The sequence below is a fragment of the Mustela putorius genome, unplaced genomic scaffold (genome assembly GCF_011764305.1).
Source record: "Mustela putorius furo isolate JIRA1106 unplaced genomic scaffold, ASM1176430v1.1 tig00003854_pilon_pilon_pilon, whole genome shotgun sequence".
Lineage (NCBI taxonomy): Eukaryota > Metazoa > Chordata > Mammalia > Carnivora > Mustelidae > Mustela > Mustela putorius.
Genome location: NW_025422006.1, coordinates 8,307,021 through 8,326,304, shown reverse-complemented (window position 1 = coordinate 8,326,304; position 19,284 = coordinate 8,307,021). Strand labels below are relative to the sequence as shown.

The window sequence follows — 19,284 nt, the reverse complement described above, 5'->3', positions numbered from 1 at the left end:
CATTGACTCCTCATTAGAAGAACCCAAAGTTTCTTGGATTCAAAGATAAGCGTTATCATTTACCTCAAAGTTCTTTGACCGTTTTTTCTTTTGGTATCAGTAGGTCATAATAATAATTGGAAAACCAAACTAATTTCAAATGGCTTTATCCACTAAATGAAATGTGAAACGTGACATTAAGATTATTAGTCTAGGCGTGCCTGGGTGGCTCAGTCAGTTAACCATCCACCTCTTCATTTCACCTCAGGTCATGATCTTGGGGTCGTGAGATCAAGTCCTGCATTGGGCTCCACACTCGGCACAGAGTCTGCTTGAGTTTCCCTTTCCTTTTTCTTCTGCTCTTCCCCTCACTCTCTCCCTCTCCCTTTCTCTCTCTAAAATATAAATAAAATCTCCTAAAAATATTATGAATCTAGTGAATAGGATATTTTTATAGATTAACCTAGGAAAGGAATCATGTAGAAGGAGGAAAAAAAAACAAGTTGTGGGTTATGGTTGGCATGGGGAGGAGTGGTGACAGAGAACTAGAGCCACCTGTCCAAAGTGTGAGTGTGACTGTAGGGAGCCCAAGACAAGATGATGTGGCACCAGCCCTGAGATCCACAATATTTACTGAGCATCTACTCCATACCAGGCAGTGCCATGATTGAGAATGTCTGCATGACAACTTTTCAAAGACTGTGACCAAGATACAATACAGGGAGGAAGCAAAACAGGAGGTGGGGAGGTCCGATCTGGCAGTGGGGGACATGACACAGCTGGGTAAGAGGATTCAGGGTGGCAAGCCCCCCACCTCACAAAACTAGCCTCACGTTTTATAAGCTGAGAATGTGCCAGGAGAGGAAAAGAGGGTTCTATTGTTATTGTTATTGTTATTAGAGGGTTCTATTGTTCTATTGTTATTGTTATTAGAGGAGACATAAGCGACACCTAGGTGGTTTCTTTGTAGGTTTTTTCCTTCATATTACAAAACATTAACATTAGAGAAGGTCTGAGGAGTCTGAGCACAACCCCCTCTTTCAAATCCTCTTCTGTCTCTCAGCTAACTAGCAGGAAAGCCAGAACACGCTCAGCTGTCCCGAAATGAAAGCAAGATGTTTCTCCATGTGCCTTCCACCCTCGAATTGTGTCGGCTGAAGATTCTCCGTAATAACAATAGATCACTGATTTCCCATCAGTAAATATACATTGGAGGGACTACAGGGCAGTTATCCTAGTGGTTTCCTCAAGTCCCCAGCAAGATGGACATTGGCTTGGGATGAGGGGTTGAAGACAGAGGAAATTGTGGGTAAGGAGGAAAGGGGAACCAAGCCAAGGGAACGGAATGCAAGGCCTGACCTGGAGCTTACTGGTCTCTTTGATTGAGAAACACCCTCCTCATCTTCAGTTACTGGTGCCTTCTGGCCTGCTGATTGTTATTGCTCTTCAATATAACACACTGTCATAAGTGATCAACTAGACAGGAGGAGCTCTGGTTTGGGGAACATTAGAGCCATTCAGGAACATTTTCATTGAAGGACGGTGTCCTTTACTGCTTTGATTATAAAACAAAGAGAAGTAGGTAAAAACCCTAAAATGTGCACCCTTTTCCAAAAATTCAGCACAAAACAAGTATAATTTTATAAAACTAGAATTATAGAATCTCTTAGATATACACCTTAAAATGAAAAGACTGAACTATATCCTTTACTGCTAAACCATCAGTGGTACAACATGAATACACACACACACACACACACACACACACGTGCAAGAAAGAGGGAGATGCAATAATGGACAAATTGCTCATTCATATCTGAATTGTTCTCCTACTTGGGGAAAAACAATTGCAGCCACTCCTCAGTTCCACAGTTTTCAAAACGTGGTCACATTGGCTATTCTGGATTCTGACCTTACTAATAAAATAAAATGCCCTAGTTCCTTCTTTCTTTCTTTTTTTCCACTTACTACTTGGCAGGAGATGTTAAGAGCAAAGATGAACAAGCTTCCAAATTTTATTGATAATTATTAGTGTCTCCTGGAATATTCCTATTGTAGCTTTTTAAAAAAATATATATTTTTGCCATTTTCAACATTCCTCTGGTGGAGAGTGGTTGGCATTTATTAAAAAGTTCCGATTGGCTGGTGGTGCTGAGTTAAGTGCCAAGAGTGAACCAGGTAGAGGAAATTGCTTCTTAAGCTTGCAGGTCTGAAAGAAAGGAAGCTGCCTCTGTTCAGTGAAAAATAACTTGTATGACCGGGACTGTTGTCCAGCCGGCCCGCCCAGCAGGCTCTTCAGATAGAAAGCTGAACTCTGGACTTGCCTTTCAGATAAGGAAAAGAGCAGCCCAGCCAGTCTCCAATCTAAACTTTCAGATTTAAAGACAGAAAATATATGTAAAAAAAAAAATGCCCCAATACTTTTTGAGATTAAAAGATAATAATACTCTAACTGAGAAACTACTAAGGCAAAAGAATGTAACAACAACAACAGTTAACATGAAATGAGAGAACATACTCCCCCCAACTTCCTGTGTGAATTTAGACTTAACTTCCATGACAAAATTAAAAGAGAGTAAAGCCAGGTTTTGAAGAAAGCTATTCTCCTAGTTTGAACCTAACAAATTTCACATTCTGGAACACGTAGCAATTCTTTTTTTTTTTTTTTTTTTTTTTTTGAAGACATTTATTTATTTGAGAGAGAGAGAGCAAGAGAGAGCATGCCTGTGTACACGCATGAGGAGGGAGAGAGAATCTCAAGCCAGCTCCCCACTAAGTGTGCACCTTGACATGGGGCTCAATCCCACGACCCAGAGATCATGACCTGAGCTGAAACAAGAGTCGGCCGCTCAACTGACTGGGCGCCCCAGGCGCCCTCAAGTAACAACTCTAATTCATAGAGCGTTCTGTAGACAGCTGCCACCCACACTGTCTTATCCGATCTTTGCAACAATCATTTCCTCTCCATGTGCTTTAGGGCTTAACACTTCATGGTCTGTATCCAGAAGTCAGAAGGAAAGTCCTATTACCATTTATCTATGTCCTTGCGTTTGCCCCACCCATTAGACTGAGCCACAACCACTTCACCAGAGCTGGGACAGTCTGTTATATTCAGGCAAGATCCCTATTATTTTGCCTGGAAATGAGATCATCGCAAGCAGGAACAGGTGGCACAGGCATAGCAGGCAATAGGCAAATATTAGGGGAATCAATTATGGTCGCTCAGCCTACTTAGGTATTCCTAGGAGCAGGTGTTAGTCTCCAAGCTCCTCCAGGAAAAGACGACCTTTTGAAGGCTGTTTCTCTCAGCAGATTGGACCTGGGGCCAGCTCATGTGGTGACTAGGAGGCCTCCACTTTGCCAGGTCTATCTGAGCACTTCTCCAGCCTCCAGGACAATAGCTAAAGTCTTGAAGGCCACCTGGAGACTTAGGAGGACTGAGGACTTGCAAGGAAGTTTCACTGTTTCTGAAACTTTTAAATTAATCAATCTATTTATTTATTGGAGGGAGGGACAGAGGGAGAGGAAGAGAGAGAATCCTAAGCAGGCTCCACACCTAGAATGGAATCCAAGGTAGGACTTGATCCACAGCCCAGAGAATGTGATCTGAGCCCAGATTGAGAGTTGGACACTTACCTGACTGAGCCACCCATGCACCCCGTTTTTGAAGGTTTTAAAATTGTATCCAAACTATATTTTTATTTATTGATCTATGGAAATTTGTGTTGTGTGGCTACATACACAGAAATGATACTACACCATTGAATGATGAATGGGTAAAGACGATGTGGGTACACACACACACACACACACACACACACAGGAATATTACTCAGCCAAAAAAAGGAATGAAATCTTGCCATTTGCAATGATGTGGCTAGAGCTAGAGGGTATAATGCTAAGTGAAGGAAGTCAGTCAGAGAAAGACAAATATCATAGGATTTCAGGCACAGGTGGAATTTAAGAAACAAAACTGAAGAACATTGGGGGCCGGGGAAGAGAGGCAAACCAAGAAAGAGACTCTCAACTATAGAGAACAAACTGAGGGTTACTGGAGGGGAGGGGGGAGGGAGGGTGAGTTAAATGGGTGATGGGGATGAAGGATGGCATTGACTGTGAAGACCGCCTGGTCAAAGTGATGAATCACTAGCTTCTGCCCCTGAAACTATTCTTATACTGTATGTTAACTCACTGGAGTTTCTTTAAAGATTTTATTTAATATTTGACAGAGAGAGACACACAGCGAGAGAGGGCGCATAAGCAGGGGGAGTGGGAGAGGGGAAGCAGGCTCTCGGCTGAGCAGGGAACGCAATGCGGGGCTCGATCCCAGGACCCTGGGATCATGACCTGAGCTGAAGGCAGACACTTAACGACTGAGCCACCCAGGTGCCCCAACTAACTGGAATTTATTTAAAGAGTTGAAAAAAATCATACTACAGACAAACTCACAATATGAAGATTTGGAGTTTTATTTCTATTGTTCTGAATATTCTTAGGTGCATGTAGGAACCCGGCGGGACGACTACAAAAAACAAGGTATAACAGCTCATCCCATGCAAAGGTCAGGAAAGGACAGTCACCCCCCCCCAGGTCGTCAATCACAATGACACATAAAGAGCCAAAGTCAGCTTCTCCATTCACCAAGCTGGCCATCCCCACCCCTACAGAAAGGATCTTGTGGTTTCCCCTTCCTCTCAAGTCCAAGATAAACACCCTCAAGATCTGATTTAGCATCTATCACTAGAGCAAACCACATTACCTCATCTTCCTGGTCTCCTCCTACTCCTGAATCTTATGCCTGGCCAGTGCTTCTCCCTCTCTGAGTCATCCCTTTGCATCAAACAAACGTGAGAGTCCCTCTTCAGCAAGACTCCTGTAGAAAGTGGTACTTTTCAGCCCTATATAAACCCAAGTCCATGCTCAACATTTATCAAGCGTGTACTTTCTGCCAGGCATGATACAGAAATACATAAAAAGACCTCCCTCTGTGAGCTGACGGTCTCGTGCAGAACCCTTATGGCAAAGGAAGGCGTAAGTGTTGGGGTACCTCATCAAACCAGTGACTGCAAATCTCTCTCATGCAACACCAAGTGAAACATACTGGCATTTCTTGTGTGCAATGTAAATACTCAAAAGAATTCTTTAAAATTAGGCGTTTCAACCCTCTTAATCACAAAAAAAGGAACTGTCTCGGAATTAAAAACTTCCTGGCCATTTAGAAACTTCGCAATATTTTCCATTCCTCGACGTTCAGTTTGTTTGGCCACAAGACACTGAGTAGGAAGAGCTGTTTGGAGGCCGAGTCACGCTGATTGGTGATGACACAGGGAACCTAGGAAACTGACCATGTAAACAAACAATCCTCCCAAACCCTCATGCGACCAGACAACTACCCCAGCAAGTCCTACCATTGTAGAGCAAGGCATTTTCTCTTCCTTTTTTCTTAATAGAGGGCCTTAAAATATGCATTAAAAAAAAAAACTCATGCTATGACTTTTAGGAAAAGTTACCTAATTAGGAAAAAAGTAGTTAATTAAGAGTAACTTAAAGACAGTGAAGGTCAACATTAAGCATATGATAAAAAAAAAAACAAGCAAAAGCAACAATCTTTGTTTTTGTCTTTACATCTTAAAACAGAGAGGAAAACAACAATGGTCAGCAATGGGGAAATGTTTAAAAAGATTATAGTCCACATTATGGACTGTTGGGGCAACTCTTAAAAAGAATGACGTAGGGGCACCTGGGTGGCTCAGTGGGTTAAAGCCTCTGCCTTCAGCTCAGGTCATGATCCCAGGGTCCTGGGATCAAGCCCCACATCGGGCTCTCTGCTCAGCGGGGAGCCTGCTTCCTCCTCTCTCTCTCTGCCTGCCTCTCTGCCTACTTGTGATCTCTGTCAAATAAATAAAATCTTTGAAAAAAGAATGATGTAGCTCTATATTGACTTGGACTATGTATACATGTGCATATAAAGGCATACCTGTGCTTTTATAAATGATAAGATTTTATGTTTCTAAACACGTAGGGAATTGTGGGAAGTACACATAGCCCATGACACTGGTCACATTGGATCCCGCAAGGTGAGGGGATAAGCAGAAGAGAAATACTTAATTAGGAATTTACACATTTCTGTATGACATGAAGCGTCACAACAGCACCAATATTAGGATCCTCTAACATAATCAATAGCTACTTAAAGCACAAACAGGAGACTAGGAAAATATTCTCCATCCTACCAAATGCATGATAAATTTTAAATGTTTCAACACACACAAAGTAAGAATAATATTTAGCAGTTAACACTCGTAATTGCATAACATCTAACCACCAAGAAGCTCTCTCCGCAGACAACAATTCGTTGGTTTTAATCTACTGCAGCTGCACCCATTCCCACTCAGCCAGATAAAGTGCAGGTGTGTTTTGCTTACGTCCCAGAGGCCAAAGCCACACCTGTCTGAGGCCTCTCCAAGGTCTTGCATGGGCTGTGGAACAGAGGGAAGGCCTCCAACTCTCACCCCACGATCCATTCACATGACCATACTGGGGGCACGGGGTTGCAAAGGGCAGATGTCCTATGACATCTGAGCATAAACAAGTGTCCATTTTCCTGTCAAAATCCCCCAAAGTGGTCATTAAATGTGCAGCGGTGTAGGAGCAATTAGTCACGTGCTCACAAACAACATGCAGAGGCTGACCAGAGAACAAAACCTCTTGGCTTTGATTCACCACCTCCCAGCAGACCACCCGCATGGCGTGCTCAAGGACCACGTGCGCTCGTCAACAGAACAGTAAGATCCGAAATGCTGGGGCTATTCAGATTCACAGCACTTTGCTGGGTGGCTTGCTCTGTAGGAAAGGAGTTAAAGTCGTTCTCACAGCAGCTTGTATGTTGGCAACTTGCTCCCTGAATGAGCCCTTTGGAGAGCTTCTGTGTCCCAGTGCACAAACTCATCTTGGATACGTGAGTCGTACACAACAGCCTATGCCAAGAGAGTTCACTCTCTCAAGAGTTGGGCTGACAGTGGAGGGCGGGTGGGCTAATAGTCAGCAGTCTACAGCTTTTCAGGGCTTCTCCTTACGGGGTCCAAGACACCATGATTTAATACCAATGGGCATGTATCAGAAGACAAGAGATGTGACCTGGCTCTTGGCCTTGACGACAGAGCACACCAGCTAAGTGCAGGCTGGAGTGAAGACTAATGCTGGAAGGTGGTTTCCTCTGTGCTACCTTGGAGGTCTTGGGATTCCCAGAGGGACCGTTTTAGGGGTAAAAAATCAGCTGGAGCTTAAGACCTGACTCAGCCTACTTTTGATCTGGGCCACTCAACCTCCCACTTGCTACGGAGTCAGAATTCCGAAGGAAAGGAGGACCAGACCCATCTTTTACAAAATCTGGAGCTGTCTGTCTTATGCCTAGAGACAGGCGTGTCTGAGAGTTGGAGATAGGAATTTTTGTTGGTGGGATGCGGTGGGTTCTATGATGGGAAGCTCAACTATATATTGTTTCTTAACCAACAGCCTGAAAAATATTAGGTAGTAGGTGATCTGAAAAATACCACCGAAAGGACAAAGTGGAAACATGAACACTCTGAAGGGAGAATTGGGAAGTAGGAGAGGGTTATCAGGCTGGTTGAGGGTTAGCAAGATACACAGGTTGAATGGTGTCTGCTCCTACAAAGCCGCCTTGGGTATTTAACTGTACACAAAGCTATTTTACAACATTAAATTATCCCCTAATTGTCACAATCCCACAAAGTATGCACTACAGCAACTAATTCTTTTCTGTTTTTTGGTTAAAAAAAAAAAAAGCAATAATGTGTAGTGTTGAGTCATCTGTGAGTTAAGTCAAGGCTTTGAAATTAATGGACTGATTTTTGAGTTTAAAGAAATACGCACAAATGAAGTTTTCTCGCTTGTGAATATCAGCTGCTATGTTGTGAGTTCACAACTTTTGCTGTTTAGTCAGTACTTCTAAACAGCAAGTCCTGTTCTCTCCACGGACTGGATCCCTGGTTGGTTCTTGCAAATGGACCAACAGAGTCGAAGAACAGCTTGACATGGACATCTCTGGCTCATGGTACCTCGTAAGGAAGTCTGGGTGGCCCACAGCTCTCACAGTACCCAATGGGGAGGCCTGGGTCCATTATATCTGTCGTATAAGATGGACCTTTAAACCATACAGCACTAAAATGACATTAACGCCATCTTCATTTGACATAAAGACAGAGTTCAGAAATTAAAATTAAAATTGGGGCGCCTAGGTGGCTCAGTGGGTTAAAGCCTCTGCCTTTAGCTCAGGCCATGATCTCAGGGTCCTGGGATCGAGCCCCGCATCGGGCTCTCTGCTCGGCGGGGAGCCTGCTTCTCCCTCTCTCTCTCTCTTCTCTGCCTGCCTCTCTGCCTACTTGTGATCTCTGTCCGTCAAATAAATGAATAAAATCTTAAAAAAACAAAACAAAAAAACTTTAGAATTCCTGACTTCCACTCCAAGTGTGGAGCTGAGCGGTCCAAATGGTAGCTGACAGCCATTCAAATGTGACTACTTAAATTTAAACCACTTGAAGTAAAATACATGAAAAATTTAGCTCCTCAATCACACGAGCTACATTTCAACTGCTGAACAGCCATGCTGGCCAGTGGCCATTGGAGAGTGTTACGCGTCATTTCTACCATCACAGAAAATTCTGTGGGACATCGCTGATCCAAATTAACTTTGGATACAGGCTTGGGCCTTGGTGAAGAGAATCATCTAGCAAGTGAGAGCAGTTAAAGCGCCAAGATGAGGCCCGAGGGGGAAGAGAAGAGCTTTACTAGTCCATCCACTACCCCTTTATTCATCGACAGGATCCATTTACACCTCTTCGATCTTATATAAAAGGTCATGGAAATGCAGCTTCAAACCCTCCCCACGCCACATTCTGGAACCACTACTGACTAAGACAAAACCCAGAATAAATTAATCGAGGCCCACACCACAGGAAGCAATGGAATTTTTATTGTGCTAACGGACTATTATTTAATCTATTTTCTGATGCTGTAGTGTTTTTTCATCCTTACTTTTTAAAGAAAAAAAATTGACCTGGGATTTGGGTTTCTCTCCTCTTAACTCATGAAGAATTCCAAGGTCTGCCTTCCTAGGGTTTCACAGCCATATATGATAATCTCCAAGGGAACAGTCCGTGCTGCTTTTGCTCTAACAAGCTGCCTTGCTAACTCTGAGCCTTGACACCTAGTTTAATGTGAAAGGCTGACGGGACTATTTTTAGAGAACGATCTGTTTCTGAAACTCCCTCATGTTTCCACTCGAGAGTGTAAGCATTCCCTTAGGTATGAAAGAAAGCATCCTACCAGCAGCGGGCCATCCAAATTCAGGAGGTGAGAGGCACCACACGGAGCTGGAGGAAGGGTACCAATCTTCTAACGCACTTAAAAAATAAATACATAAAGTTCAAGCCCCAAATCCAGCCCACGGCCGAGGTGGCGGCAGGCTTTTCAACTGGAAATACTGAGAAAAGGAAAGCATCCCACAATCGTGCTACATTCAAGAGCTATGTTTACTGTTTCGAAAGATCTATAATAAAGTTGTTTTTCTTTGCCATAGACTTGGGGAACAGGACCCAAAGCCTAGGGCGTAGGGGCCCTAAGTACCCCCATTAATTATAAAGAGAGCTGTCGGGGAGTCTGCAACAACCTGGAGTGCGTGGAGAGGGGCCGGAGCTGACTCCGCCGGCCCCACCTGCCAGGCCAGCCCTGGGAGTTCAGGGGAACATGCTGTTCCGAGGGAGAGGCGACTCTCACACCTGCCTCTACTATGCACACGCTTGGCACCCCGCTTTCTTCACCTCCCAACATGTCGTGAGGATGTCTCTGCATGAGTACTCAGTGATCTTCCTCGTTCTTGGATGCGCAGCCCTGCGTGGATGGGCTCGGCCGGCTCTCCTCGGCTGGATGCCTGGGCGGCTTCCAACACTTTCCATCATTGACAATGCCGCGGTCTATCATTTGGTATGGGCGCCTTTTCACACACGTGCAGGTCAGTCTGCAGGGTCAATTTCTGGAAGTGGGACTGCTGTGTCACGGGGCCAGTGCACCTGTAATCTTGACAGATACTGTCAAATGCCTTATTCACTGGGATGTAAAACTCTGCCTCCCGCCACCAACGTGTTATGAGGAGGACCTACTTCCTTGCAACTTCTCACAACACTCGTCTCCGGAAGTTGATGGTACCCCGAAACGTTTGAGCAACATCTCTTAAAGTTCCTAAGACTCACCTCAAGGAATCTGTTGAAAGCAAAGATTTTGGGGAGCCTCCCTCTGCTATCCTGACTCTGTGGGCTGGCACAGGTGCTGAGCCCGAGGCAGGGATGCTGCACTCCCAATTCAGACGGCCCAAGTTGGGGTCCTGGCTTCATCCCTTGGCAGGTATGTGCTCTGGGCCAAGTGACTTCGCACCCTGTGTGCTGCTCTCTTACTCATCAACTGGTCTAATACTACTACTGTTTTTAGGATTAAATGAGCTAAAAGTCGTGAACGCTTTCAATAACATTTGGTGCCTGGTAATTATTTTAAAAGTGTTATCATATATGGTAGAAACTGCCAGCTATCTACCCTGGTATCCATTGTCCCCATCTTCTGTGGTAACGGAACTCCCAACATAATGCTGGGCACAGTCACCCGGAACACAGATTCTTGTGGCCATCTGTGGCTGGCCAGGGAGACGCAACGGGACTGACTACATAATTTCTAGGGTTAGGTGCAAAATGAAAATGCAGAGCTTCTTGTTGAAAAAGGAGCTATTAGAGGTATTATATATAAAGTTTTTTCATTTCTTCCAGGATTTCTCTCTTGACCTGTCATAATGATTTCTATCCGCTGTTTGCTGTTGCTCCCTCGGGCACACCGGTACTTGTGAGGAAGTGACAACAAGCACCAGGAGGCCAGACCGGGGGGCTGTTGAGCTCCCCCTTCTGCCGAATGTCAGACCTGTGTGCAGGGCCCCTCTGGGGGCTGGGAAGTCAAGCCAAGCATCTTCTGTTTCCAGAGTCCCATTGCCCCGACCCACTGGACACGGGTCAGCCCCAGGCGTATGGCAACCTCCATAAGCCGGGACATAGGCGTCTATATTGAAGGCAAGGGAGTTGCTGGCCCCAACTGAGCTGCCTGCTTTGTGTGTTGGGACACTGGCAGCTCAGGGTGGGGACCCCCCTCTGCATGCCCTGACACCGGCTCTCCCAGAGGAGAGGGGCCAGCAGTGGACACCTAGTCCCAGGGAGAGAACAGGAGCCAGGGGGTGGGACTCCTACAGGGGTTGAGCTTCCAGGCCCAGCACATTCTCCACGGTTCCATTAAACTTCACTTACAAAACACAGATTCAAACAGGAATTCATGAAGAATTTCTATATGGCAACTACCGAGCCCTAAACCCAGAGCAAAAGGTACCGTGTGTGTGGGGGGGGGGGTGGCATGCCCACGGAGCCAATCCTGCACACACAGTAAGCTTTTCATGCAACTTCTGGGAGACACACTTAAACGTTATCTTTTCCTTACGTTGTCCTGCTCAAAGTGCAATTATAATGGCTGGCACACATGCCGCTGCCTGCGATCCCGAGGAAAAGGGCCACACCCAAGGACCCCAGAGTGAACAGGAAGGACACTGGATCTCGAACAACAGCCTTCGATGTCAAGCTGGCGGGGCCAGGGTTCTTACCCTGGGGCATGGGGATGGCTTCCAAAGTTCATGACTGCAGTCAAACCATTGCATGTCTGAAATATTTTGCTAGGAGAACCTTCGCGCGTTCACCAGATTTTTAAAGGGGCCCGCCGCTCTGAGTTTGAGGAGCGAGCTCTGAGCGACTGCAGAGTTCTCTCTAGTTGTTTACATGTATTAACAGGCATGCCCGGAGCAAGAGAAGGTGGAGAAGTGTGCGACACGGGTAAGACACCAACAGAACGTGAGTCAGTGGACTGTGGCCTGGCGGGGAGAGAGAGAGTGACCCCCTCCCTTCCAGCACTGTCTCACGAGATGAGACTCATGGTTTATACCAGAAATAAAAAGGACGTAGTCTTGGTCAGGATTTGAAAGCTGCTAGGACTCTGTATGTAATTTATTATTGGACAGCTGCTGCACACAGTCTATAAATCACTACAAAGCAGAGGTTCTTTTCCAACTAGTCTTCTCAGTGTCCTTGGCCAAAGGCCAGCATTCCGGAACCCCCTCAGTACCTTCGGGAAGGTGTCTGCATGCTGCCGTGTGGACTGGCCAGCCAGCATCTGGACAAGACAAAGTCAGTCATCCACGGCCACAGGAGCTTTCTGTTGCCTGGATGGAACTCTTCCCTGCGAGAGGCCCTCAGCCTCTTACACCTGCTCTTGGTTTTAGTTTGGGTTTAAACCAGCTGGAACACTTTTTACAAATATGCAGGGCTCCTCAGGTACAAGATGTACAAGTACCACAAATCGAAACAAACTTGGCTGGTTAGAAGTCAAAGCCTTCTCCCTTTTGAATCATATTTTTATGGTTCCTTAAGCTTGGGAATGTGTTGTTTACCCTTTTCTTTTTTTTAAAAGATTTATTCAGTAGAGAGTGGGCTTCAGAGAGTGGGGAGAGGGGCAGAGGGAGAGGGAGAGAACCCCAAGCAGACTCTATCTGAGCAGAGAGCCTGATGTGGGGTTCCATCCCAGGACCCCAAGATCAGGACCTGAGCTGAAATCAGGAGTCGGATGCTGAAGCAACTGAGCCACCCAGGGGCTCTACAAGCTTCACTCTTCTGCAGACAATCTTTTCATTTCCTTACACAAATCTCCATTGCATATTAAATAGAAGTAATAAAAAACACGTTTTCATCTCTCCTCTTGAAATGTACCTCTCTGACCTTTAATTTTTGGTGTTCTCTTTGATCTCTGGCTTTCTTTTTTTAATATGGCAGAGATAGAGATGAATATCTATTGCTCTTCCAGTATTTTGAAGGTTTGGAAATGCAAGTTTTTGGAGAGACGATACAGACTAGGGTCTGAACCCAGTCAAGAACCCAGATGGTCTAGATTCAAATCCAATTCATTATCATCTAAGCAAGTTTCTTAACTTCTTCACTCAATCTCCTCACCTGTAAAGCAGGGGTAGTAACAGCACCAGCATCCAGCTCACAGATTTCTTGGGAGGATTAAATGAATTATGGCTGGTGTGTAGAAAATGCTTGATAAGCATGAAGCTACCTCTATTATTCTAGCATATACGGTGTCGTAATTCTAAAATCAAGAGAACTTAGAGTCTCCTCTGGAAGGGACTAGAATTCAGGGTCAGGTACTTACTCATCCCGAGGAAAGGTTGTGGGGGGAGCTCAACTAGAAGCAGACATTTACTCCTTGGGAACTCGGGCTCCAGGAAAACTAGTCCCACAGTGATGGCACCAGTATAACTGGGAATCCAATTTCTTTGAGACTGGTTTATATGGGGACAATGCTGCTGGGCAGAAAAACTTGATATTTTGTTTTATTGCGAAGAAATAAAATGAAATAGAATCGACATCTAGTTGAGGTCAGCATTCTCCACTCTCCCCAACCTGCCCTATCACTAAATGCTTCCTAAAAATAAATGATTGTTAAATTATTATTATTACCAGTCACAAAACTGGTGGCACCTACCTAATATTAGGGCAGCCAAGCTTTAATAAACACCATGAGGTTTTAATCCTGAACGGTTCCTAAAATAGACGAAATGAAGGCTCTTTTAAATATTCCACATTTATTTTGTTCTATTCAGCCTCCCAGCAGAGTTTACCTCTTCCATATTGCCTAAGCTCACTTTGGAATGCATTCCCAGGAACTTTTCAGTAAACTGAAGAAAGACAGAGATCTCAGTTCAGTCTCTTGATTTTTCTTTCTTTTTTTTCTTTTAAGGTCTATTTATTTATTTGAGAGACAGCATGTCCACACAGTCAGGAGCAGGGAGAATCTTAAACCAGCACCCTGCTGAGCATGGGTCCTGACGGGGCTCAATCCCAGGACCCTGAGACCATAACTTGAGCTGAATTCAAGACTCAGATGCTTAACCTACTGAGCCACCCAGGCACCCCTCTTTCATTCCCTTTCTTCATCAGTTCATAAGCAATCTTCTCCAAGCCCAGGTGCTCTGCTCTGGTCCTCCTGCCTCTTGATTCTCCCTCCCCAAATGCAAATGCTTTCAACCAGCCCTAAAGCAAAAGATTATCCAACAACCGCCGGATACCTATTTTATCTTTGGCTTTCTCTTAGTCAGTAAGAATAAATATAATAATATCTTAAGTGTGTGTAGAATATTAAGGTTTACAAAATGTATTCTATTTCCACTGTCTCCATTGACCTCACAATAATCCTGGGAGATAGGAAGGGCAGAGGACAACTCAGCTCAGAGTAATTAAATAAGCAGGCATTTTGATCACATGAAAGAAAGAACATTTTCACCAAAAACTCTATAGACTGATGACTCACGTTAGGTTCCTCAGCTAATTATTTCTACTTGAATGGAAACGAAAATTAGAGTAGCCTTCTAATTCTGGAACCCCTGGGATGTGGCATGGTCCCCGTCGGGGAATTTTCTGGTTCACGAAGATACACAATGACATCTGAGGTCAATCAAGCACTGCTTTCAAGTTTTTTCCTTTGTCTCTGAGTTGGTCTCCTTTACAAGGAAAAATGGGTCAAAGTGTTCAGTAGAACATACCCTATTAGCCCTACATAACCCAAGTTAACTCTGTCAAAACTACTGCTAGTAAGGGCCTCCCACTCTAGTAGACCAGTGATCAATCGATCTTTCTTTCTGTCTGTCTATCTATCTATCTATCATTTATCTATTTATATTTTAAATTTAAATTGAACTTAATTAACACTGAGTGTATTATTTGTTTCAGAGATAGACTTGAGTGCATCTAACACCCAGTGCTCATTTCATCAAGCTCTCCTTACTACCCATCACCTAGATAGTTAGCCCATCTCCCCACTCTCAGTGATCTCCTCTGACCTTCTGAGAAGTACTGTTTATTGAGGGATTCCACTAGGTTCTTTTTTGATTACCTGTAGTTTATAGCCTTCTGGATTTGGGATATTTGGTGTTAAATGTTAATAGGAATGCCCATTGATAGTCACATATTTAATTGGTCATGATGTTTTGAATGCCTTGCTAATAGCAACTCTATTGATTGAAATATTTTTTCATTGACAGGATATATTAAATCTCAGAATATTAACCATAAAAAGTGGGGAGAGGGACAACAGAGTGTCAAGTAATAGTCTGAGGTTTGAATATAATTTACTACTCAAGTTCTCGGCCAGAAGACCACATTGTATTTTGAAAAAATGTTGCTATGAGATTTTCTTGTTGCTCAAATCAGGCAGATGCTCAGTCGGTAGGAAGCTACTGAGCGTCTATGACATGACCAGTCCTATATTTCCAGTGGCTCAAGTCCTGGGTATTGCTCAACACTCTAACTATTCGTACTGCACTAGCAGTGTGGGGTTTTTTTTAGAGCTGAAGGCTCAAACTCCCTCCTCTTATCTTACTTACTAAAAAGGTTAAAAATAATTTAAAAAAAGAGAGAAAAACTCCACTCTCAAAAAAAAAAGGCAGGGGGGGGGAGGCAACTCCTCAAATTGATGATAGTGACTGGGCCACACTTTCTATTTTCAGCAGTCCATAAGCCCACATGGGTTTAGTCTTTCTTCTCGTTCTTCCACGTGCCCATAGTGGGAAAGAAGACCCAGGTCTACTCTTCCACAGAATGAGACTCAACATTACTTTCTTTCATCCCAAGAAGCAGCCGGCCCCATGACTGCTTTGGACATGCACGTTTCTCAGGAACCCCAAGATACTGAGGGGTCACGGGTCAAGAAAGGATCTGGGTTTTGGTGGATCTCCCAAATGGAATTCCTTTCTCTAGGAATACATAATGGAAACACAAACTACCAGCAGCCCTCACTCACCCTACAATTCTTTCCAAAGTTCAGCTCCCCCCGCCAGCCTTTTGAATGAACCTCCCTCAGAGAGGGGTACCAGAGCTGTCAGACAAGCCTTCCAAAAGGCACATTAAGAATGCTGTTCTTAGGGGCACCTGGGTGGCTCAGTGGATTAAGCCACTGCCTTCAGCTCGGGTCATGATCCCAGGGTCCTGGGATCGAGTCCCACATCGGGCTCTCTGCTCAGTTGGGAGCCTGCTTCCCCCTCTCCCCACCCCCACCTGACTCTCTGCCTACTGGTCATCTTTCTCTCTCTGTCAAATAAGTAAAATCTTAAAAAAAAAAAAAAAAAAAAAAAAAGAATGCTGTTCTTAGTTGAGGGAAATGTTAAGAGGGATAAATTATTTTTTGGCCAAGATCATGCTGACATGAAAATGATGGCCTAGGAAACAAGGGGAGAACAACCAAAAAAACAAATGTTTTTGGCTGAAATTCCACTCCAACTTTTCCTGTAATCCTTCGGGAACAAAAAGTTCCAGAAAGCAAAGCAGTTCCCTCCCAGGTGCCACCGTGTGGACTGGCATTAATGCTAAATGCGTTCATGTTCAGAAAGTTCCCCATCTCCAGAGCTGGAAACCTTCACACTTTTCTCCCTTGAAGCACAGCTTTGGGTGTATTTTTAGCCTCTGCTGGCCACTTGGAACAAAGTAGCTTTGACTTTTAAAACTTGTCAGGCACCCTATTCTAAACAAATTACCAGAAGGCTGGTAAATTCACAATTTGCTTTTGACCTTGTCATCTATGAGATGTTTACAAAGACAAGCCCTGGCTATTTGACCCACAAGAACATTGAGGATCCTTGGGCTTATGTTAGCATACATTAGCCAAGCTACACAAGAAAGTTGTGCTATGATTGGAAAAACGTTAAAAAATGCCTGCGGGTATGATACATGTAATTGCTTTCAGTAATGATATGCGTCTTTACCTTGACCAATAAAATAACAACTGCAAGTATCGGCAGAAGAAAAAAACACACATGCACAGAGGAGCAACAAGAATACAGATTCTTTCAGTGTGGGAATGAAATACCAGGCTGGGGACAAAAAATCTGTGGAAAAAGAGAAAAGCAATATCCAGGAGACCCAAAACCAAAGGCTGAATCTAGGGTTTACTTTCCTTCTCTGTCACACACAGTCTTTCTGTCACACCCTGTCCCCTCCAAGCGATTACGAGATCCTACCCATTCTGTCTGTAGATGTCTCTAGAAGGCTCCCTCTGCCTCCTGGTTCCATTGGCTCTTCCAAAATTACTTCCTGAACAGATGAGGGCTAGAGCCCCAGCACTGGTCCCGAGCATCTTTGGTTCAGATCTGAAATTTTGCTCTACCCCTTCCCCTGCTCTGTATTGCAGAGGGCTGCTTTTCCCAAGTGGGGCTGAGCCAAAGGGAGGCACAGGAGGCAGGAGGCAGGAGGCAGCAGCGGGGTCCTTCCCTGCCTTCCCTGATGTCACCTGTGTAGCTCCAGCATGGCCCCCGGTTCCTTGGCCCCTGGCTCTAGCGCAGTTCCAGCTTTTGCCAGTGACCTTAACACCTCGGCTCCTACAAGACCTCTCCTCTTTATCTCTCCAGCCAAGGGGAGAAGCAGATTCCTGGGCTGCCTCAATGTACCCACTTTAGCTTAGTTCTTCCACCATCTACATAACCTACACCTATTCTCCACCAAATACCCCTGTTGGAAAGACCTGAGCGTCGGTTTTCGTGGTTGAATACTGATGCATACAGACCACTAACGGGACTCCACATTTCTCACTGCTGGCCCCTCTGCTGGATCCTAAATGTTGAGAAGGGATTAATTTTCCTAGATTGGGTCTGAACATGCCCTCTCTTTTCTGGCAAAAATTCCTGGCTTTCCCTAGCCCATCCAATGCCCTGTCCAACTTTAGGCATTCAAAGGCTAACTTCACGGTTTTTGACAAATCTTTGTTTAACAACTGCACTATTAGTTATTTTTTCGTCAATACATTTACTTAATTTGACACACTTTTAAAGACGCAGCAGCATGTTAAGTAAAAAATGTCCGTGATCAAGGTTCTAATATGCTAAATATCAATTTTTCCAATATATATTAAATTAAATATTTAACTTAAAAAGACTGGTGATCAGTATAAAGCCCCACATGGTTTTCACCTTTATCTTCTCAGCCTTTTACCTCTTAGATCCCTGGGAAGGCAGCCGTCCACAAAGCGTGCACTCTTGAATGACAGGGTTGGAGTTCAACTCCCGCCTCCGCCGCTTACGAGCTGGGGCGCTTTGGGCAACCGACCCCTCCTGTCTGCGTCCTGCTTTGCTCCTCCGCACAGTGACCTCAACGGCCTCTCTCCTACGTGGTCATTATGATCATCATCTGAGGAAATACACTCAGTGTCTTTTAGAACAGTGCTTGATATGCAGTAAGCTCTCAATACATGTTGATTATGGTCATTCTTTTTTTTTAAATTTTTTTAAAAAAATTATTTATTTGACAGAGATCACAAGTAGGCAGAGAGGCAGGCGGGGGTGGGCAGTGCAGGGGGAAGCAGGCACCCCACCGAGCAGAGAGCCCGATGCGGGGCTCGATCCCAGGACTCTGGGATCATGACCGGAGCCGAAGGAAGAGGCTTGAACCCACTGAGCCACCCAGGTGCCCCGATTATGGTCATTCTTAAACATGGACCTTTGCTCCAATGACAAAGACACTCTTACAGGAACAAACTGGCCCAAACCTATGTGTGTGCCTTTGTCTTGCACCTGGCTTGCCTTACCCCACTTGCAGATTCCTACCCATCGATGGCCGCAAACGATAAACTCTGCTTCAAGAAACTTCCTCTACTGCCCTCTTTTCCCAGATAAAACTCCTTTATTCTTTGGATTTCTTGAAACCTCTATCTCTGTCCTATTGCAAACATCACATTCTGTTCTGGGATTTGGTATTTGCCTCCTGCCCCCTATTGGCTTGTAATCCTCCGAGAGAAGGGATCCTGTCTCCATCATGGCTGAATCCTACCCGGCCTATCTCCTGCAGCCCCACAGCAGAGATGCACAATAAATCCAGCTTTTCTTGTCCCCCCGCTGCAATGCCTTGGAATACAGGCTGCCCCAGATGCAGAGCCATTATTGTTTCTTTCAGGAGATAGGATATGTGTCTTGTCTATTCATACAACAGACCTTTGCCTGGTTCACAAGTTAACTAAAATAAATATTTTCCCTACTTTTATAGTCTTTCACACCTTTTAAAACAATAATTTATTTATTCATTTGAGAGAGAGAGAGTGCACAAGCGCACATGTGGGGACGGTGGAGAGAGGCAGAGGGAGAGAGAGAATCTCAAGCGGACTCCCGGCTGA

General features: G+C 44.7%; 1 protein-coding gene across 2 annotated transcripts in view; it reads right to left on the bottom strand.

The window, feature by feature from the left end:
- MAMDC2 (MAM domain containing 2) overlaps nt 1–19,284 on the bottom strand; it is a 141,581-nt gene that overhangs the window by 99,351 nt on the left and 22,946 nt on the right. The gene's annotated exons all lie outside the window — the stretch shown is intronic.